General features: G+C 36.9%; 1 protein-coding gene across 3 annotated transcripts in view; it reads left to right on the top strand.

Annotated features, from left to right (window-relative positions):
* KIF18A (kinesin family member 18A) overlaps positions 1-21,437 on the top strand; it is a gene marked incomplete at its 3' end in the record, with an annotated part of 105,028 nt that extends 83,591 nt beyond the window's left edge. The window contains exon 18 of one of the 3 annotated variants that reach the window (XM_081241333.1): positions 21,231-21,437. Of the gene's footprint in view, positions 1-8,095; positions 8,154-21,230 lie in introns of those variants that run through there. The other 2 variants (XM_081241335.1, XM_081241334.1) reach the window with 2 other exon arrangements.
* Between the last annotated feature and the right edge of the window lie 1,441 nt (positions 21,438-22,878).

The following is a 22,878-nucleotide window of genomic DNA, read 5'->3' as shown; positions in this document are numbered from 1 at the left end:
AATGCCCCCAACTGAGAAAAAAGTCCCTAGCTACCACTGAGCTTAATAAATAACTACAAGTGGGGTTTTTGCCTGTAAAACATATTTTCCAAGTTTGAGTGTGTGTTTTTAAATATTGGCATCAATGTTAGAGGGCCTCTATTTTTTTTTCCAAAACTTCAACTTAAGCTATTTCAGCTATCATCATTTTACCTATAAAATTTGGTTCTCTGTATGATTTAAAGACCAAAGTGAATTTCTAACTTTTCACTATCAACTTCACTTGCATTGCAGTGTTGTTGAGATTCATTTTGCCACACATCTTGGAACCATATTTCTTGTAGGTCTTTAGTTAATTACCAAATTTTGTTCATTCTTACTAGCCTTTACTTTTCTTCCCTGAAACACATATAATTTAAACCTGTAACCTCTCTTCATTATACTATATAATTATTCAAATGTTTTGCAAGTTAGATTATCAGTATTTATACATGTCCACAGAGTCGTCATTCTGACATTTTAGTAATATAGCAGACATTTGTTTTGCCTGGTCCACCTAATCTGAGTTTGATGAGACAGTCTCACTTTTTCTTTGGGAAACCACTCTTCCTCAGTGAGTTCCTAATGGACTAGCTCTGCACACACACACACACACACACACACACACACACACACACACACACACACATACACACATTCCCCCAGCCCATCATGACCACTCAGTGTAGTCCATCTTCCTGATAACAACAATTGGTTCCAAGAGGACATCTGATCCAAAATTCAGAGTTTTCCCAGTCTTCTTTGATAAGTGGTGCTGGGAGAACTGGACAGCTATATGTAAAATAATGAGATTAGAACATTCTCTAACACCATATACAAAAATAAACTCAAAAGGGATTAAAGATCTAAATGTAAGACCAGATACTGTAAAACTCCTAGAGGAAAACATAGAATACTCTTTGACATAAATCGTAGCAGTATTTTTTGGACCCATCTCCTAAAGCAAAGGAAATAAAAGCAAAAATAAACAAATGGGACCTAATTAAACTTGAAAGCTTTTGCGCTGCAAAGGAAAACCATTGATGAAAGGAGAATACAACCTACTGAATGGGAGAAAATATTTGCAGATGACATGACCAACAAGGGATTAATATCCAACATATATAAACAGTTCATACAACTCAACATCAAAAAAACAAACAATCTGATTAAAAAATGGGCAGAACTGAATAGACATTTTTCTAAAGAGGAAATGGAGAAGGCCAAAAGGCACATGAGAAGATGCTCAACATCACTAATCATCAGAGAAATGCAAATCAGAACCACAATGAGGTATCACCACACACTTGTCAGAATGGCTGTCATCAAAAAAGAACACAAATAACAAATGTTGGCGAGGATGTGGAGAAAAAGGAACCCTCATACACTGTTGGTGGGAATGTAAATTGGTGCAGCCACTGTGGAAAATAGTATCGAGGTTTCTCAAAAAACTACAAATAGAACTACCATATGACCCAGCAATTCCACCTCTGGGTATATATCTGAAAAAAAGAAAAAAACAGCATTACTTTGAAAAGATACATGCACGCCAATGTTCACAGCAGCATTATTTACAATTGCCACGATAAGGAGGCAACCTAAGTATCCATCAACAGATGAATGGATAAAGATGATGTGGTATACATATACAATAGAATACTACTCAGCCATAGAAAAGAATGAAATTTTTGCCATTTCCAGCAACATGGATGGCCTTGGAGGGCATTATGCTAAGTAAAGTAAGTCAGACAGAGAAAGACAAATACTGTAGAATTTTTATTTGTATGTGGAATCTGAAAAATACAACAAACTAGTGAATATAACAAAAAAGAAGCAGACTCACAAACAGAACAAACTAGTGGTTACCAGTGGGGATGAGGAAGGAATGGGAGAGTAGGAGGTACAAACTATTGGGTGTTAAGATACAGTACAAGGATGTTCTGTACAACACGGGGAATATAGCCAGTATTTTGTAATAATTCTAAATAGAGTGTAACCTTTAAAAATTGTATAAAAATTTAAAAAAAGAAATTCAGAGTCTTCCCTATGAATGGTAGAGAATTTGTTTCCTTCCTGGGTTACAAGGAATTAGGATCAGGTAAGCTTAGATCTCTGACATCTTCCCCAGCTTCATGGAGAAAGCTGTCTGCAGAATGAAGTCAACGCAGAAAAGTAAGCAGAGCTGAGAAAAGGAGAAAGAGAGAAAGCTCCTAATGACACCTCTTGAGCTCCTTAATCCAGGTTTGCCTAAAACTAGGTAGATTCAACCCCTGTACTACCCAATTCCATAAACCAGTGTATTTTCTTTTTCACTTAAACCACTTTTTCTTTTTTTTCCTCTTTATTTTGAGATATAGATTCACACGAAGTTGCAAAAATAGTACAGAGAGGTTCTGTGTACTTTTCACCCAGTGTTTCCCCAATTGTTCTTACATCACTATAGCACAATATCAAGCAAGAAATGGGCATTGGTACAATATGTGTGCACAGTTCTATGCCATTTCATCATGTGTGCTTTTTTATCTAACCGTCGCTGCAATTGAGATACAGGACTATTCTATCACCACAAAGACCTCCCTGGTGTTACCTATTTCTAGTCAAATCCACCCATCCACCTGCCATCCCTCACCCTTGGCAATCACTAATCTGTTCTCCATCTCTATTATTTTGAGAATGTTATATAAATGGAATAATACAGTATATGACCATTTGAGATTGGCTTTTCTCACTCAGCTTAATGTCCTTGAATTCATCCAAGTTGATACATGTATCAATAATTCATTCCTTTTTATTCCTTTTTTATTTGGTATCCCATGATGTGGATATACCATAATTTGTTTAACTGTTCACTTCTTGAAGAACATTTTGGTTGTTTCCATTTAGGGGCTGTCACAAATAAAACCTCTATAAACATTCACATACAGGTTTTTTGTGTGTGAGCCACTTTTAATTGATATTCTGTCATTTGCAACTGAAAACGTTTTGAATAATACAACCAGAAAAAATGACAGAAGAGAGTAGGAAGAAAAATTTTCTCTGTCTTTACGTATTCCTTCATTTGCTCATAAAATAGAAACTTCATCCAACATTTACTCTCTCTGAGAGGAAATAGAGAAACTCTTTCTCCACGTTCTTATTTTTTCTCCCCTAAGAGAAGTGACCTATCTAATCTGGGATAGTAAAATCCCAACATCCATTGTTCCACATTGTTCTACTGGTCTGGATTAAAGTGTAGAATGGTACTCCTCTACTTCATGTAGAGCCTGGCCTCTTGCTACATTCTCTTGCCTTCTCGTGGCCTGTGTTTTCTCATATTTTAGTTCCACGCAGTAAACAGCCAGGGTCAGGACACAAGCCAAAAGCCTCACTGTCCTCTCAGCCTTTTCTTTCTTCCTCATTTGCATTCAAAGAGCATTGGGTAAGCCATGTTCCTTCATGGGGTTGACTGGATAAGAATTCCAAGATCTGAACTTGGAGAGAAGTAGTGAAAAGCTCTATACTCTTAGTACTCCCATCCGGATCTCATACCTACTTCTCAGTTGGTTTTGAACCCAGAGGAGAAGAGATGTGAGGGATTAGTTTTTCCCAAACTCCCAATGTAAAATGCTTATTTGTACTATACGACTTCTCAAAGATATGGCCACATTTAAGTTCTTTCCATTATTAACCTGAAATTTCTTTTTTATTATATCAGAGTGATCACTTAAACTCTAATCTGTTCATCTTCGCTCTATCCCTTCTTTCCTCCTTTCATATACATATAAATATACACCAAAACTTCACACATGGTCCTCTGAATTTCTGAATTAGATCACTCCCCATGCACAGGTGACCCATAACTACATTATTCAATTCCATCTATCCTCAAGTTTCCATCCCCATTTCAAACACACTTACTCACCTTTATTAGGATGATCAGTGCTGCCACATTTTTTACATTGTTATCATTACTGAAATGTACAATTTTTACATTCCTGTTCTTTACCTGTTTATCTCATAGAATTCCATTAACTTTCCCTCATAAACATCCTTCCATCTTTTCCAAAAGAAAAAAAGCCAAGTATTAGCATCAACAGAGCTTGCATTTCTCTGTCTGGCCATCACTGGCACAAGAGCAGCAAAGCCAGAGGGGGATATAAGATGTCAAAAAGAGATATGCATGCTGGGAAAAGGTAGAACATCCATCAGTAATTCTAGTAACATAGGCCTATATATTTTGGGCATCTTTCATGTGGATTTTTCCAAAATCAGTGTTTAACTCCAAGCTAATGCATCTGCCAAACTCATTTCTTTTGCTGTTTATTGGGTAAAGCCATCCTGAAACTTTCCCACTAGAATATAAATCATTCAAGCAGTTGGGTGCTTACACTACTGAAGGCCCAAAGTCCATGATTCTAGCTCTTGCTTTCAGAGTCTATAATGAGAGAGGCCTCCCTCTTGCTTACCTTTTCTGTTTTGAAGCAGTGACCAAGCTTATTAGCTCTTTGTGGTACCCAGCCAGTCAAGGGTATTATCTTAAATAATAATACTTTAAATACTTGGATGATCTTGACTCTTGAAGAAATGTACTGTTGCTATTCTCCATTTCATGGAAAGTTTAAAGACAAGCCTTAAGAATTAATTGAACTAGACAAACCTTGCAGGTGAATTTTAGTGCTTCTTTTTGACCAACACAATGCTTTTTGATTCCTCTAACAATGATTTTCCCTGGGAGACTGCTTCCTTATGACTGTAAGTTTAATTTTGTAGGAGATATAGTGTAATGAACTTTTGGTTTTAATTAGTAGTCATCATAACTCCCTAGATCGACTCATTCTCCCTCCCAAAAAAAGAAATAATGGATAACAACTCATGATATTAAGCATCTTTTGTAGGTATTGGGTAAGTTTCATCATCTTTCTTTCCCACTATTGAAAGTTAATTTTTAACTAAGGGTGGTGGGAAGTGATGGCTGTCAGAATTAGTTGGAACTCATTTCAAAATTCTCCATCTGTCAGTAGTTCAGCATCATTGCTCATAGTCCCAAGATGATACAGTTGACTGCAGAGAAATGGCATCTCCAGGTGAAATCCATTTACAAAAGTAAACTAATTTCCAGCAATGACCTTAATGACCATTAGAGAGAGTTCCTCATTAACCAAAAGCAAGCTGCAAAGGGAAGATGAATGCAATCATTCACTTGGCATGCACCAGACATGAAAATTTTCAAGTTTTTTTCCCAATTCATTTAATGCTCATTTAGAAATATGCACCCAAAAGGACTTGATATTTCATTCTTGTATAAACTGTAAACACATCACAGTGGTATTTGGATATCTTACAGACCTTGTCTGTAAACAGAAGTTGCTTCAAGGCATATTCCAGATACTTAACTGGAACAAAATTTTAGATGCTTAACAAGTTCTTCAAATGAATGGCAATAATTTTTAACATTTGGATAATAAAAGCACATTTGGTACAATGAAAAATGTTATAGTTGTTCACTTTTTAGTGACCATCACAAAAGCTATGTATAGAACACATTTGCAAGATAAATCCTGAATTGTAGGTAGTTTCATGATACCTTGAAACATATCTATATCTGAAACATATTTAAATAAAAATTCAAGATTCTAGATCCTATCATATTATCTAATGCCAGATGGAAATAAACATAATATTGCACAACTTAGCATGACTCAGCAATGCAAGTGGCTTGGATTTAGAATATTTTTCAATTAGAAGTGTCATTAGAAAGAAAAATGCTAGGGTTGGGGAAGGAAGAAAACCTATTCCTGAATAAACAATTCTTCAGACTACTATATTGATGAGGTCAGTTGTAGCATTAGCAGACATGTAGCAAAAAAGGATCTTTTGTATTCAAACATGTCTATTTGTGAAAGGGCCAATCAGCATGTCCACAGGTGTATAGTAAGAAGCATTCATAACTGGTTGAAAAGTTAAAGTAAATGAAATCACTAATGCAAACATGAAACTATATACACTTTAGATGAAAACAAAAAGCTGAGTAGAAAAATACCCACTGTAAATATTCATGCAGCAATTAGACTTTGAAACCTTAGATTTGGTATTATAAGATTAACCTATACACATAAGGTTCAGAAATGTCATTTATGTTTATTTTACTTAACTAAGATCAGAGCCAATAGTCTAATAGGTTTGTATAGCGATAAATGTTGGGCAGAACCTATTGGCTTATTTGTAAATAAGCTTGCCTTTCTTGGGAGTGAGCTGTTTCTATTTAGAGTGTGAAAAACAAGAAAGAAGTTATTTCACTTGAAAAGAATAAATCAGCGTTTAATATTCCATCACATGGTAGTTATGCGATGTTCACAACAACAAGACTATAAGCCCTGTGAAATCTTGTCCTTTTTGTTCCCCCTTGCACCTCAACACCTAACACAGTACCTGATCCTATGTTTTCCTGTGTTCAAGAAATCCAATGGGAGGCCCTACTATGGTTCGTGTTTGGCATTTCCCAGGGCAAAGCAAGCTGCTTAATTTCGGGGAACACAAGTCCAATGCTGTACAAATGGCACAGTGATTTTTTTTTCACCAGCAATAAAAGTAAAGTGATTTATTTCTTACAACTAAATTTTAAAATATGTTCTGACTTCTCCAGAGTGGCCTGGGTCGTATGTTCTATATCTCTTAGGTGATGAGTGAGTCATACACCTTGAGAGGTGTATGCCATTTCTCCCCTCTGGGCAGTGGGACATGTGGCTATGCCATTCTTGGCAAGGCTCTCATTTTAGCCCTAAACATTGAGTTGTTTAATAACTTTGGTTGAAATTTTTTAAAATCACATCTTAACATGTTGAACTTTCCTGTAATGTCAAGATTATTAAATAATCACCTAGAGTTATAACTGTAATTGTTTACAGGGTATTTTTAGCCAAAAGTAAAGAATTCTTTTCTTTTGCTGAATTGAAATGCATACTACACATCCATTAGACAGCTTTTATTAATCCTGTGTAAGTTTACCCTTTCAGTATGCTTAAAAGTCTAGGTTCTGTACTATAGTTTCATTTTCCTATGTCTATTAACTCATAGAAGAAAGAAAAAAAATCACATTTTTATATGTAAATAAAATGTTTCATTTTTATGAATAGGAATCAGATGAAATTACAATGATCTCTAACTGTCCAGTGTAATTTCAATCAGAATTGAGGAAATGGGGTGCTCTGGTTATTTGAATTTGAAATTTAACCATTTTTTTTAAAGTTTATGATTTAAGGCCTTTTTGATTTTGACACTCATTGTTGAAAATTGATATTAGAACCTTGGAGTAAGAGGGGATATCAGTAGTTTCTCATCTGTCCTTCCATGTAGTTCTGGAATCCATTCTATGGTGTTTCTGCCTCCTCCTGAAAATTTTAATGGATAGGAGATTAATCTCTGCAAGATAGCACACTCCATTAATGGAATGCTGTATTAGAAAGTTCTAATTTATGTTGAATCCAAATCTAACCCACTGAAACTTTGGACCATTGGTTCTAGTTCTGTTCTTGCAAGCAATGAAGCTGTATCTTTTGCTCCCATTTTACCACTTATACTTAATCTAAAATCTTGTGCAGTATCATTAACCATTATTACAAGTGCTTGACAACATCACTGGGAAACATTCCGTTCCTGAGTGATTGCACATGTTGTGTGAGTCAGAAATGCCTTCAGCTGCAAGGAAAAGAATGCCCAACTACAGTAGCTTATGAAGTGAGGACTGACTTTTCTCATACTACAGATCTGGAGGTGACTAATTGCTGATGTTTGTTCAGCATCCTGACAATGCTCAAGAATGTTTTCCCTGAAGTCCTCTAGGTCATTCTTATCTCTATCTGTATTCAAGGCAGGAAGAAAAGGAAAGTACAAGGTTTCCCCAGATGTATCTCTCTTTTTCTCAAGAAGACAAAAGCTTTCCCAGAAATACTCCAACCAGACTGTATGGCTTATTTACAGTTTTGTTTGCAGCCCTTAATAGAATGGGGCGCCCAGCAAGTGATCACGAAATGTGAAATTAATACATGAGTAAATGTCTTAACATCAACACCCCCATGTGAATAAAACTCTGACTTTACAGGAATTCAGACCAGAGAGAGGATAAATATAAAATCAAAATACAAAGAAGTCAAAAAGCTCTCACTCCTCTTTGAAAGAGAAAAGAAAGCCACCATAAAGAAGGTACTATGGTGAGACTTGTTTAAATGTTATTGCTTGCTTGCTTTCTAGTTATTTAAAACTGGCAAAGGGGGCTGTAATGGTACACATTTGGTAACAGTTGTTTTCAAATAAAACAATAATAGTAAATGTAAAATAAATGATCAGTAAGTTATTGTTGTGGAGGTTTTTCTGGGGAAATCTCAAAACACAAAGAATGGAAAGAAAATATTAAATGTTTCTAGGGAGAAAAAAACCTGGGAGCTTGTTTGAAATGCAAAAATTTCAGACCTCACCCCAGACCTCCTGTATCAAAATCTGTATTTTAACAAGATTCCCAGGTGATTTGTAATGTGTACATCCTTCCATCTTTTCTTCCTCCACCATCAATTTTTCTTAATTATATTATTATAGAATAATGTTCTGTTCTTTTACATAATCCTCCTAAGGAGTCGCAATATTATTAGTATAATTATGTAGATGGCATCCATACAGAACTAAGTATGACTTGATCCAAGTTGAAGGAAATGTAATACTCGACATCAAAGTTTACACTATTAACATTTGGGGCACTATTGGCATTTGGAGCCAGATTATTTTCTGTTACAGAGGGCTGTCCTGTATGAGATAGGATGTTGAGCAGCATTCCTGGCCTCTACACATTTGATGCCAGTAGCCATCCCTATCCAGTTGTAAAAACCAAAAATGTTCCCAGACATTGCCAAATTTTCCCAGGGAACAACATATATATTCCCCTGTTGAGAAGCTATAGTCTATATGAAGACTGCCCTTTGACAAAGAATCTTCCAAGCAGCTTCTCTTAATTTCTTTCTAGCTCTTCCTTTACTTCTCTGTTTATATACTGTAAATAGACTATATATTATATACTCTATTTACAGTGTTTAATGTTGGTCTATTTACTTGGATATGTTTTTTATTTTGCAACTGTATCCTCTTGAGTAAATTTTTAAATAAAACGTGTATGGACAGTAAACTTTCTGAGTTCTTCCTTATCTAAAAATATCTCACCTTGGCTCTTAGTACTGATTACTAGTTTGGCTGAATATAGAATTCTATACTCAGTATCCTTTACACCCAGAACTTTGAAGACTTCGCTTTACTGGTTCATGCAGTGTTAACAATGTGAAGATAACAATATGTTATCTCACATAGGTTGAGTTATATGAAATCACCAATATTTGACCATTTTTTCCTACAACCCGACAATTTTATCTGGATCAATCTAATATTTGCCTTCTCTTTGTCTTGCTTGTTCTATACTTCCTTTTTCCCTCGTGGTTGCCTTCTTTGGGGTTGTATTCATTACATTTTTCTCTGTTAGTTTGTAAGTATGGATTATTTTACTATTTAGTGATTACAATAGAAACTACAGCATGCATCACTGACTTACTAAAGTCTAATGGCTTGGTATTTTTACCTCCTCCCAGGCAAAACAAAGATCATCACACACTCTTTTTAGGCTTTCCTGACTTACATGCTTTTGCTTTATATATGAATTTGTCCTATATGTTAACTTGCAAACAAAATTATCATTGCATACAATGTTTACTTGGATTTACTCTCATCATTTTACTTTTTGGTTGATTTTTATTCCTCCTTTATCTTCTTGGTCCCTTGATGGACTCTTCTTCTTTTTTTTTTTTTATATGTCTTTATTGGAGTATAATTGCTTCACAATACTGCGTTAGTTTCTGTTGCACAACAAAGCGAATCAGCAGTATGCATACACATGTCCCCATATCTCCTCCCTCCCATTCCCCCTATCCCACCTCTCTAAGTCATCACAAAGCACAGAGCTGATCTCCCTGTGCTATGCTGCTGCTTCCCACCAGCCAACTATTTTACATTCAGTAGTGTATATATGTCGATGCTACTCTCACTTAACCCCAGCTTCGCCCTCCCACCCCATGTCATTGAGTCCATTCTCTACGTCTTCATCTTTATTCCTGACAAGCCCCTAGGTTCTTCAGCACCTTTTTTTTTTTTTAGGTTCCATATGTATGTGTTAGCATATGGTATTTGTTTTTCTCTTTCCGACTTACTTCATTCTGTATGACAGACTCTAGGTCCATCCACCTCACTACAGATAACTCAATTTCGTTTCTTTTTATGGCTGAGTAATATTCCATTGTATATATGTGCCACATCTTCTTTATCCATTCATCTGATGATGGACACTTAGGTTGCTTCCATGTCCTGGTTATTGTAAATAGTGCTGCAGTGAACATTGTGGTACATGACTCTTTTTGAATTATGGTTTTCTCAGCATATATGCCCAGTAGTGGAATTGCTGGGTCATATGGTAGTTCTATTTTTAGTTTTTTAAGGAACCTCCATACTGATTTCCATAGTGGTTGCATCAATTTACATTCCCACTGACAGTGTAGGAGGGTTCACTTTTCACCACACCCTTGCCAGAATGTATTGCTTCTAGCTTTTTTGATAATGGCCATCTGACTGGCGTGAGGTGATACCTTAATGTAGTTTTGATTTGCATTTCTCTAATATTAGTGATGTTGAGCATCTTTTCATGTGCCTCTTGGCCATCTGTATGTTTGCCTTGGTGAAATGTCTATTTAGGTCTTCCACCCATTTTTTAACAGGATTCTTTGTTTTTTTGATATTGAGTTCCATGAGCTGTTTGTATATTTTGGAGATTAATCCTTTGTCTGTTTTTTCATTTGCAAATATTTTCTCCCATTCTGAGGGTTGTCTTTTTGTCTTGTTTATGGTTTCCTTTGCTGTGCAAAAGCTTTTAAGTTTAATTAAGTCCCATTTGTTTATTTTTGTTTTTATTTCTGTTACTCTAGGAGGTGGATCAATAAAAGATCTTGCTGTGGTTTATGTCAGACAGTTTTTTTCCTATGCTTCGTTTTATAGTGTCTGGTCTTACATTTAAGTCTTTAATACATTTGGAGTTTATTTTTGTGTATGGTGTTAGGGAGTGTTCTAATTTCATTCTTTTACATGTAGCTGTCCAGTTTTCCCAGCACCACTTATTGAAGAGGCTGTCTTTTCTCCGTTGTAAGTTCTTGCCTCCTTTGTCATAAATTAGATGCCCAAATGTGCGTGGGTTTATCTCTGAGCATTCTATCCTGTACAGTTGATCTATATTTCTGTTTTTGTGCCAGTACCATACTGCCTTGATTACTGTAGTTTTGTGGTATGCTTTGAAGTCAGGAAGCCTGATTCCTCCAACTCTGTTTTTCTTTCTCAAGGTTGCTTTGGCTATTCGGGGTCTTTTGTGTTTCTATACAAATTGTAAGATTTTTTGTTCTAATTCTGTGAAGAATGTCATTGGTAGTTTGATAAGGATTGCAATGAATCTGTAGATTGCTTTGGGTAGTATAGTCACTTTCACAGTATTGATTCTTCCAATCCAAGAACATGGTATATTTCTCCATCTGTTTATATCATCTTTGATTTCTTTCATCAGTGTTTTATAATTTTCTGAGTACAAGTCTTTCGCCTCCTTAGGCAGGTTTATTCCTAGGTATTTTATTCTTTTTGTTGCAATGGTAAATGGGAGTGTTTCCTTAATTTCTCTTGCTGATTTTTCATTGTTGGTGTATAGGAATGCCAGAGATTTCTGTGCATTAATTTTGTGTCCTGCAACCTTACCAAATTCATTGATTAGTTCTAGTAGTTTTCTGGTGGCATCTTTAGGATTTTCTAGGTATAGTATCAAGTCACAGGCAAATAGTGACAGTTTTACTTCTTCTTTTCCAATTTGTATTCCTTTTATTTCTTTTTCTTCTCTGATTGCTGTGGCTAGGACTTCCAAAGCTATGTTGAATAAAAGTGATGAGGGTGGACATCCTTGTCTTTTTCCTGATCCTAGTGGAAATACTTTCAGTTTTTCACCATTGAGAACAATGTTGGCTGTGGGTTTGTCATATATGGCCTCTATTATGTTGAGGTAGTTTCCCTCTAGGCCCACTTTCTGGAGAGTTTTTATCATAAATCGGTGTTGAATTTTGTCAGAAGCCTTTTCTGCATCTATTGAGATGATCATATGGTTTTTAGTCCTTAATTTGTTAATGTGGTGTATCACATTGATTGATTTGCATATATTGAAGAACCCTTGCATCCCTGGGATAAATCCCACTTGATCATGGTGTATGATCCTTTTAATGTGCTGTTGGATTCTGTTTGCTAGCATTTTGTTGAGGATTTTTGCATCTATGTTCATCAGTGATATTGGTCTGTAATTTTCTTTTTATGTGATATCTTTTTCTGGTTTTGGTGTCAGGGTGATGGTGGCTTCATAGAATGAATTTGGGAGTGTTTCTCCCTCTGCATTTTTTTTGGAAGAGTTTGAGAAGGATAGGTGTTAGCTCTTCTCTAAATGTTTGATAGAATTCACCTGTGAAGCCATCTGGTCCTCGACTTTTATTTGTTGGAAAATCTTTAATTATGGTTTCAATTTCATTACTTGTGATAGGTCTGTCTATATTTTCTAATTCTTCCTGGTTCAGTCTTGGAAAATTGCACCTTTCCAAGAATTTGTCCATTTCTTTGTGGTTGTCCATTTTATTGGCATTTAGTTGTTTGTAGTAGTCTGTTATAATCCTTTGTATTTCTGCAGTGTCAGTTGTGATTTCTCCTTTTTCATTTCTAATCTTATTGATTTGCATCCTCTCCCTTTTTTTTCTTGATGAGTCTGGCTAAGGGTTTATCAATTTTGTTTATCTTCTCAAAGAACCAAGTTTTAGTTTTATTGATCTTTGCTATGGTTTTCTTCGTTTCTCTTTCATTTATTTCTGCTCTGATCTATATGATTTCTTTCCTTCTACGGACTTTGGGTTTTCTTTGTTCTTCTTTCTCTAGTTGTTTTATGTGTAGGGTTAGATTGTTTATTTGAGATTTTTCTTGTTTCTTGAGGTGAGATTGAATTGCTGTAAACTTCCATCTTAGAACTGCTTTTGCTACATCTCATAGGTTTTGGGTCATCATGTTTTCATTGTCATTTGTTTCTATGTATTTTTTTTATTTCTTCTTTGATTTTTTCCATGATCTCTTGGTTATTTAGTAGTGCACTGTTTAGCCTTCATGTATTTGTGTTTTTTACAGTTTTTTTCCTGTAATTGATTTCCAATCTCATAGCGTTATGGTCAGAAAAGACGCCTGATACAATTTCAATTTTCTTAAATTTTCCGAGGCTTGATTTGTGACCCAAGATATGATCTATCCTGGAGAATGTTCCATGTGCACTTGAGAAGAAAGTATATTCTGCCACTTTTGGGTGGAATGTTCTATAAATGTCATTTAGATCTATCTGATCTATTGTGTCATTTAAAGCTTGTGTTTCTTTATTTATTTTCTGTTTGGATGATCCGTCCATTGTTGAAATTGTGGTGTTAAAGTCCCCTACTATTATTGTGTTACTGTTGATTTCTCCTTTCATGGTTGTTAGCATTTGCCTTATGTATTGAGGTGCTACTATGTTGGGTGCATAAACATTTATAATTGTTATATCTTCTTCTTGGATTTATCCTTTGATCATTATGTAGTGTTCCTCCTTTTCTCTTGTAACAGTCTTTATTTTAAAGTCTACTTTATCTACTCCAGCTTTCTTTTTATTTCCATTTGCATGGAATATCTTTTTCCATCCCTTCACTTTCAATCTGTATGTGTCCCTAGGTCTGAAGTGGGTCTCTTGTAGACAGCAGATATACGGGTCTTGTTTTTGTATCCATTCTGTGTCTTTTGGTTAGGGCATTTAATCTATTTACTTTCAAGGTTATTATCGATATGTATGGTTCTATTACCATTTTCCTCATTGTTTTGTTTTTGTGGGTCTTTTTCTTCTCTTGTGTTTCCCGATTAGAGAAGTTTCTTTATCATTTGTTGTAAAGCTGCTTTGGTGGTGCTGAATTCTCTTAGCTTTTGTTTGTCTGAAAAGCTTTTGACTTCTCCATCTAATCTGAATGAGATCCTTGCTGGGTAGAGTAATCTTGGTTGTAGCTTTTTCTCTTTCATTACTTTAATTATATCCTGCCACTCCCTTCTGACCTGCAGAGTTTCCACTGAAAAATCAGCTGGTAACCTTATGGGGATTCCTTTGTATGTTATTTTTTGTTTTTCCCTTGCTGCTTTTAATATTTTTTCTTTGAATTTAATTTTTGTTAGTTGATTAATACATGTCATGGCATGTTTCTCCTTGGATGTATTCTGTATGGGATTCTCTCTGCTTCCTGGACTTGATTGACTACTTCCTTTCCCATGTTAGGGAAGTTCTCCACTATAATATCTTCAAATATTTTCTCAGACCCTTTCTTTTTCTCTTCTTCTTCTGGGACCCCTATAATTTGAATGTTGGTGTGTTTAGTGTTGTCCCAGCAGTCTCTGAGATTATCTTAAATTCTTTTCATTCTTTTTTCTTTATTCTGCTCCTCGGAAGTTATTTCCACCATTTGTCTTCCAGCTCACTTATTCGTTCTTCTGACTCCATTATTCTGTTATTGATTCCTTCTAGTGTATTTTTCATTTCAGTTATTGTGTTGTTCATCTCTGTTTGTTTGTTCTTTAGTTCTTCTAGATCTTTGTTAAACATTTCTTGTATTTTCTCAGTCCGTGCTTCCATTCTATTTCCAAGATTCTGGATCATCTTTACTATCATTACTCTGAATTATTTTTCAGGTAGGTTGCCTATTTCCTCTTCATTTATTTGGTCTTGTAGGTTTTTACCTTGCTCCTTCATCTGTGACATTTTTTTTTTGCCGTCTAATTTTTTTTTTTTTTAATGAGTGGCATTGTGTTCCTGTTTTACTGGTTGTTTGACCTGAGGCTTCCAACACTGGAGTTTGTAGGCTATTGGGTAGAGCTGGGTCTTGATGTTGAGATGAAGAACTCTGTGAGACCTCACTCCGATGAATATTCTCTGGCCTCTGAGGTTCTCTGTTAGTCCAGTGGGTCAGACTCGGAGCTCCCACCGCAGGAGCTTCTGCCCGACCCCCGGTTTGTGAATCAAGATCCCGCAAGCCTTGTGGTGTGGTGGTTCACTCTGGGGTTCCTCCCATCTCCTGGGGGGTCTGAGTCCGCCCCCCACCAGTGGCCAGCAGGGGCCCTAGTTGTGGGGAGACAGTAACTCCATGTCTTCCCACACCACCATCTTGACTCCTCCCAATGGACTTTTATTTTGGCCTGAAAACCCCCCTTTAGTCCAGTTCCTTTTGTGAATTCTGTGAGTTTTTATTTACCTGGGACTGTCTTATTTCACTTTTATTCTTTTGTTTTTTAATTGAGATATAATTAACATATAACATTGTAGTATTTTAGGTGTACAACATAATGATTTTATTTATATATATAGTGGAATATATATGTATACATTTAGGTAACATCCATCACCACCCATAGTTACATTTTTTTTCTTGTGATGAGAACTTTTAAGATCTACTCTCTTAGCAACTTTCAAATATACAACATAGTATTGTTAACTATAGTCACCATGCTGTACATTACATCTCTTGAGAACTTATTTATCTTATAACTAGAAGGTTTGTTTGTTTGTTTGTTTGTTGTTCTGTTTTGTTTTTTTGAGGTACGCAGGCCTCTCACCATTGTGGCCTCTCCCACTGCGGAGCACAGACTCCGGATGCACAGGCTCAGCAGCCGTGGCTCACGGGCCCAGCCGCTCCACGGCATGTGGGATCTTCCCAGACCGGGGCACGAACCCATGTCCCCTGCATCGGCAGGCGGACTCTCAACCACTGAGCCACCAGGGAAGCCCTAACTGGAAGTTTTTACCTTTTGATCAACTTCACCCATGTCACTTTATTCTTTTTTTTTTTTTTTCTTTTTGCGGTATGCAGGCCTCTCATTGTTGTGGCCTCTCCCGTTGCAGAGCACAGGCTCCAGAGGCGCAGGTTCAGCAGCCCTGGCTCACGGGCCCAGCCACTCCGCAGCATGTGAAATCTTCCCGGACTGGGGCACGAACCCGTGTCCCCTGCATCTGCAGGCGGACTCTTAACCAGTGCACCACCAGGGAAGCCCTCACTTTATTCTTGATGACTATTATCTAGTTATAGAATCCTGGGTTGCCAAGACTTTTCTTTAAGTACATTAATGACTTCATTCCATTGGTTTCAATTTTAGCTCAGAATTCAATGTCTATCCTACTGCTCTTTTAAAAATAATCTTCTTTTCTTCTCTGGATGCTGTTAAGATTTTCTCTTTATCTTTGGCTTTCTACAATTTTTCTATATGTGAGTGTAGTTTTTTCATTTCCTTTTCTTTTTTTATTTTTCAATCCTGTATAGAAGTCACTGAACATCTTGAATCTGTGCATTTTATCAGTTAGGGAAATTTTCAAGGAGAATTTTTAATTGTTCTCTTTAACTAGTATATTTCATCATGTTCATGACACCATTAGTTATAACTTATACCATTAATTTATGTAACCAAGAATAGGAAAAATAAACCCACGCCCAATTAAATAAAAGCAAAATCAATTACCTACACAGATATTCCTAAAACTTCTTCCTATGAAGAATCCACATCTTCTGAATCACTTTTTGGTAGCTGTCTGTGTACAGCATTTCCTCAAAGATTCCATAAAGGAACTAAAAGCCATCAGATTAGTGATGGGCTCTTAATCTGGCTTTGAAATTATGTTGAACTAACCTACTACTGACTTGTCCTTGGAAAATGTTGTTAAACATGTCTGATCAATCTCCTTCACCCTTCCTACATTACTATTTTGTTTCCTAGTAGGTGAAAAGAGTGCTCCACTATTGTCTCCAGGATTTTCCTCCAAGCCACTGACCCCTGTTCTGAAAGTTTTGATGTTTTCACTTTTGATATTCACATGCACGGGCAATGATAATTGATAGCTGCTGTCCAGCTTCAATGAAAGTAAAACACCTCCTGATTTCAGAAAAGATAAAATGTGAAAAAAATATGCATCTCGGTATCAATGAAATAATTGATAACCTCTGCCTTTTCTTTCTCTCCTTTCTTTCTAGGACTCCAATTAAATGCATATTAAGCCTATATATTTAAGCATCTTTCTCCCATATCTTCCATTCTTTCATTGATGATAAATCATACCTTTGGGGTCCTTAATTTTCATTTTTGCATTTCTCAGTTCTAGCATTTCTAGCTGATACTCTTGGAAATAAGCAGTGTCCTGATTTTTATGGTTTCCAGTTACTGGATGAAACTTTTGTTTGTCTTTTACCTCTAAGAGTATTGCAGGTATTGTTTTGCAGTTATAGTTTATGAAAGGACAAAGGGCTTTTTTGTTAGTAAGTGAATGCACTGTGTGGAATAAAAACCATATTGCATGACTTGCAGCTACATACAGTGTACTATAAATACAACAATAGATCATATGATCAACAGATCATAAAGGATTGGTGATGGATTCTGCTATCAGCTTCTTGTTCCTCCCTGCTAAGGAAGTAGTGGAGCTTAGTGGTCACGAGCAAAGTGAGTTACACAGACGTGCATTTGAGTTCTGGCAGTTACTTTATTTCTCTGAGTCTTGCTGTCTTTATCAATACAATTAAGATAATAACAGTAGTGATCTTAAAGGGCTGTCTTGGATCAGGTTAGAGTAAGTAAGTATGGATCGAGTATGTAGAGCACTAGCATAGCACCTGGCATATAGTCAATATTAGATAAATGCCCTCTTTAATTAGGATATTGGTGGTAACCAACCCCTTATCTGGGACAGTCTTTGTTTTCCTTCCAGAATCTGCACTCCAGTCACATGTGCTGCGATGTCTCCTGTTTCTTCCAGGATCTTTCCACTGAGTCTTGAGCTTTGCTGATGCATTTGGCCAAAAGTTTGTGCTTAAGGTACATCTTTGGTTTCTAGGTCTTTATCCACTAATGTACAGCCTTGTAAGTCTTTCTTCCTTCCATCCTGCTCTGCAAAATGCTGTCCATGCATCACGCTGCAGCTTTCTGTCTCTCTAATGGGAATTGAGGGGGTAGAGAGGAAGAAGAGAGCAGTTATGGAAGAAATTGGAAAAGAACATATAAATTCCCTCTGACAATACAAGTCACTTCCTGTGCAGGGTCCAAATCAGAAACAAATCCTCCAATGCACAGAAACAAGGGTGCTGAGATAACTCCTGGGCCATTCCACACACCTGACCCCTAGAGGAGATCCACAGGTGTTTCCGTTGTGCTTTTTATTCATACACACATTTCACATCTCCAAAGGGAGGGGGGCTGTGCCCACCAGTGCAGCCTGAGAGGATTATATGGGAACCCTGGGCCATCACAGGAACGGAAAATATCAGTTGCTGTGTGGAAGACCAGGTTCAATGTGTGCTAGCCCCAGCAGATGTCCTGATGCTGTAAAAATGCAGAATCCTCAAGGTGACATCTTATTTGCATTCTTTCTCCTTAAAGTTGACTACAAACAAGTTCCGATTAGTTGGGTTTGGGGTAATAGAAAATGTAATTTCTATGAGGATGGAAGTCATGCCTCATTTATTTCTATGTCCCCAAGGCAAACCCTGAGCAACATTTTTATTGCTTCTTAATGCATAAACAATGGTATTGTTAAATTTGGTCTACTCCAAATGATTTAATCCATGACTAATCCATGTTTAAAGGGAAGTAATAACACATGCTTTGTTACCCCCAAAATAACTTTTGATCAAGAAAAAATAAAATACTTCTAAAACTACTACTAGATAGTGTAAAGATGTCTACTACAATTATCATTTATATAACTTGAGAATTTTAGCAACTCATTTCTCTCCTCTGTTGGAGCTGTTGCATTCTCACAACATTATGTAGTGAAGATTAATATGGTGTGAAAAAAGTATACTTCTTTCTTTAAAAATCCATATTCAGTTTAATCTATAACATAAACACAGATACTGGTGCCAGCCCTCTTGGAGGAAAGTTCACTGTGCTATTTCTTTTTTGTTACAAATGTTTTTCCAGGCCTTGCCTTGGTAATAATCACTGGGAAATACTTAGTGCCTGGCTGTGTGCATAGCCCTAAAAGAAATGTGATGATGGTCATTTGGGAGCAGAAATCAGATCCCACTCATTATTTACCTTCCCCCTGTCCAAGGCTAATCCCTGCACCTGTGCTCTGGCCCCCACCTCCCCCGCCCCCTCCTGAAACCTATTCCATCATGTATACCTTTTCTAACACTTGGCTCCCTATCTCCCTCCTTCTTTAGGCTCCTTTCTCATAACTTGGTTCTTTAGTTCAATATGCTTCAATGAAACACCTGCCATATGCCTAGCACAAAGCTGGGCACTGGGACAGGTACAAAGAATAATAAGCCATTACCTTGCCTTCTAGATTCTAGAAGCTCACAGTATAGTTTGAGAGGTTGACATGTAAATAAAATATTAAAATACATATGTGTGGTAACAAAGGCATCTAGAAGTTGCCATGGGAGCAAATATGGTCAGGTACCTCACATTTGACCTAAAGCAACTACAGTCCTCTATTCTTCCTTTTATTGTAAGCTTCTTGAGGTAATATTAACATACATATATCTTGCTAAGTGTCAGGCAGTGTGCTCAGTGCTTTTATCTACATTGTCTCTCTATTCCCACAACAAATCCAGAGCGAAGTTCTAGTACTATTCTCATTCTATAGATGAGGGAACAGAAGCAAAGAGACGTTCCACAGCTTGCTTTAAGATCATACAGCTACTAGGTAATATCTACTTGGATTAGTTAAGATGCTTTCAGTTGCAAGAAACAACAACAAAAACGCTTAAGCTGGATTAAATAATCAAGGGAATATGTTGGTTTATATAACTGAAAGAAGGTAGGATGAACTTCAGGTAAGGTTTGGTCCAGCAGCTCAGTGATGTCACCATGGGCCCAAGTTCTTTCTTCTCCTTTGCCTTCCATCCTATTGGATTTATCCTTAAGCTGACTCTGCTTGTAGTAGTAGAATGACTGCTGCAATATCTTGCACTGCATGTCTCCTGCTTTTATCCAGAAGAGAGAAGTCTGTCTTCCAGCATCAAACAATGATTCTGGGTTTCCCTTTGGTGCTGTCACTTCTATCCTTGAATCAAACACTGCCTCAAGGAGAATGGGATGCTGAGAGATTACACATTTTGCCTCCTGTACCACAGAGTTATTGGGAGGACTTGATGGGATGTCAATACCTAGCATAGTGTTGGCATATAGAACTGCTCATCGAGGTTAGTTGTTGTTGTTATTAACTACTCTGTTACACATTTCCATGAATGAACTATTAAGGGTGATTCTTTTGAGGGCTCAGAAGAGAACGCTATGATCTGAATGTTTGTGTCCCCCATATGTTGAAATCCTAATGCCCTATGCGGTGAGGTTGGTAGGTTGGGCCTTCGGGAGGTGCTTAAGCCATGAGAGTAGAACCCTCATGAATGGGATTATTACCTTATAAAAGAGGCTCTCATGAGATCCCTAGACCATTCCACCATCTGAGGACACAGTGAGAAAGCACCAACTGTGAACCAGAAAGAGGGCCCTCACCAGAAGGCAACCATGCTGGTACCTTGATATTGGCCTTTCCAGCCTCCAGAACTATGAGCAATAAATTTCTGTTTTTATAAGATACCCAGTTTTATAAGATACCTGTGGTATTTTGTTATAGATGCCCAAACAGACTAAGACAGCTATCATTGTTATTGTGACTATTATTATTAACTACTTTGTTATATATTCATGTATTCAACATTTACCCACTCATTTAACTAATATTTATTGAGTGTCTTTAATGTACCAGGCACTATTCTAGGTGCTGAGGATACAGCAGTAAGAGGAACCAGGTCTATGCTCTCCTGGGGCTGACTTTCTGATAGAATATCAATGGATAAATAAACACATAGTAAAACAAATAGAAATTGAATATGTACTGTGAAGAATAAAGAGGGGTGTGGGGATACAGAGCAACATGAAGGGTACACTTTTATAGAGAATGGTCAGAGAAGACCTCGCTGATGAGTGACATTTGATCCTAAAGAAGTGAACCTGTGAACTATGTGGGCCTCTGAGAAAAGAGCATTCCTAGAAGAAGGCACAACAAATGCTTTAATTCCTGTGTTTGCTTCTAGCTTTCAGGGATCCAGGAAGATACAGGAATCATAGGAAATTTCTGGCAGTATCTCCAGTACCAAGGTGGACAGTTTACAGCAAAATGCCTGGAAGCCACTATAATAGTTCATGAGTCTTAAAGCCCATGGATCTCTGCCACTGCCTGAGAAGCAGCAACATAGGTTTGGCTTTTCTTCCCCCTTCCAACTTTGCATGCTAGTGCTCTGGTGGAATCTATGCTAGTCAGCTGCTAGCAAAGATTTCTGAAAAATGTAGTTTGCAATCTTGCAACCCCTTCACTACAGGGGAGAGCTTAGAAGGGGAAAATGGAGCTGAATTGTCAAAGACGTTTATAGGTACATTTATGAATGCTATTTTTGACATCTTGTATGTGGATCCTAGAGGGTTAGATGTAGGCTATGCCTCTTATACTTCTTTCATGAATGCCATTTTTCTCAGCTAAGATTTTTTAAAATTTTTATTGGAGTATAGTTGTTTTACAATGTTGTGTTAGTTTCTGCTGTACAGCAAAATGAATCAGTTATACGTATACTCTTTTTAGTTTTCCTTCCCATTTAGGTCACCACAGAGCACTGAGTAGAGTTCCCTGTGCTATACATTTTATAGCAACTATAGGTTCTCATTAGTTATCTATTTCATACATAGTAGTGTATATATGTCAATCCCAATATCCCACTACATCCCACCTCCCCTTCCCCCTTGGTATCCATAAGTTTGTTCTCTACATCTTTGTCTCTATTGCTTTGCAGATAAGATCATCTGTATCATTTTTCTAGATTCCACATATGAGTGACATTATACTATATTTGTTTTTCTCTTTCTGACTTACTTCAGTCTTTATGACAGTCTCTAGGTCTATCCACATCTCTGCAAATGGCACTATTTTGTTCCTTTTATGGCTGAGTAATATTCCATTGTATGTATGTACCACATCTTCTTTATCCATTCCTCTGTTGATGAATATTTAGGTTGCTTCCATGTCCTGGTGATTGTAAATAGTGCTGCAATGAACATTGGGGGTGCATGTATCTTTTTAAATTATGGCTTTCTCCAGGTATATGCCCAGGAGTGGGATTGCTGGGTCATATGGTAGTTCTATTTTTAGTTTTTTGAGAAACCTCCATACTGTTCTGCATAGTGGCTGTACCAATTTACATTCCCACCAACAGTGTAGGAGGGTTCCCTTTTCTCCACATCCTCTACAGCATTTATTGTTTATAGATTTTTTGATGATGGCCATTCTAACCAGTTTGATTTGCATTTCTCTAATAATTAGTGATGTTGAGCATCTTTTCATGTGTTTGTTGGCCATCTTCTTTGGAGTCTCAGCTAAGATTTTGATGGAAATTAGGTTGCAGACAATTTAAAGTTAAACTCTGATACATGCTCAGGACCTGGAATTTGGGATGACTGAAGGCTCATCTATTTATAGTCCTATCCATGAGAATGATAAGGCCAAGAGTCTATTATAAAAATTTAAAAAGCATGGCCTGTGGTCTCAGTTGTCAGGCCACTCCACTGCTATACACTAGGTGTGCCATAGAGTTGGAGTAACATTGATTCTGTGTAAACACGGGCTAAATGTCAGGCATTAGTCTTGGTCAATTATGAGTGACTGTGAACAGGTAATACCATTGCTCTTCACGT

Source organism: Mesoplodon bidens (genome assembly GCF_964165515.1).
Source record: "Mesoplodon bidens genome assembly, chromosome: 7".
NCBI classification, from domain to species: domain Eukaryota; kingdom Metazoa; phylum Chordata; class Mammalia; order Artiodactyla; family Ziphiidae; genus Mesoplodon; species Mesoplodon bidens.
This window is presented reverse-complemented; position numbering and strand designations above follow the sequence as displayed.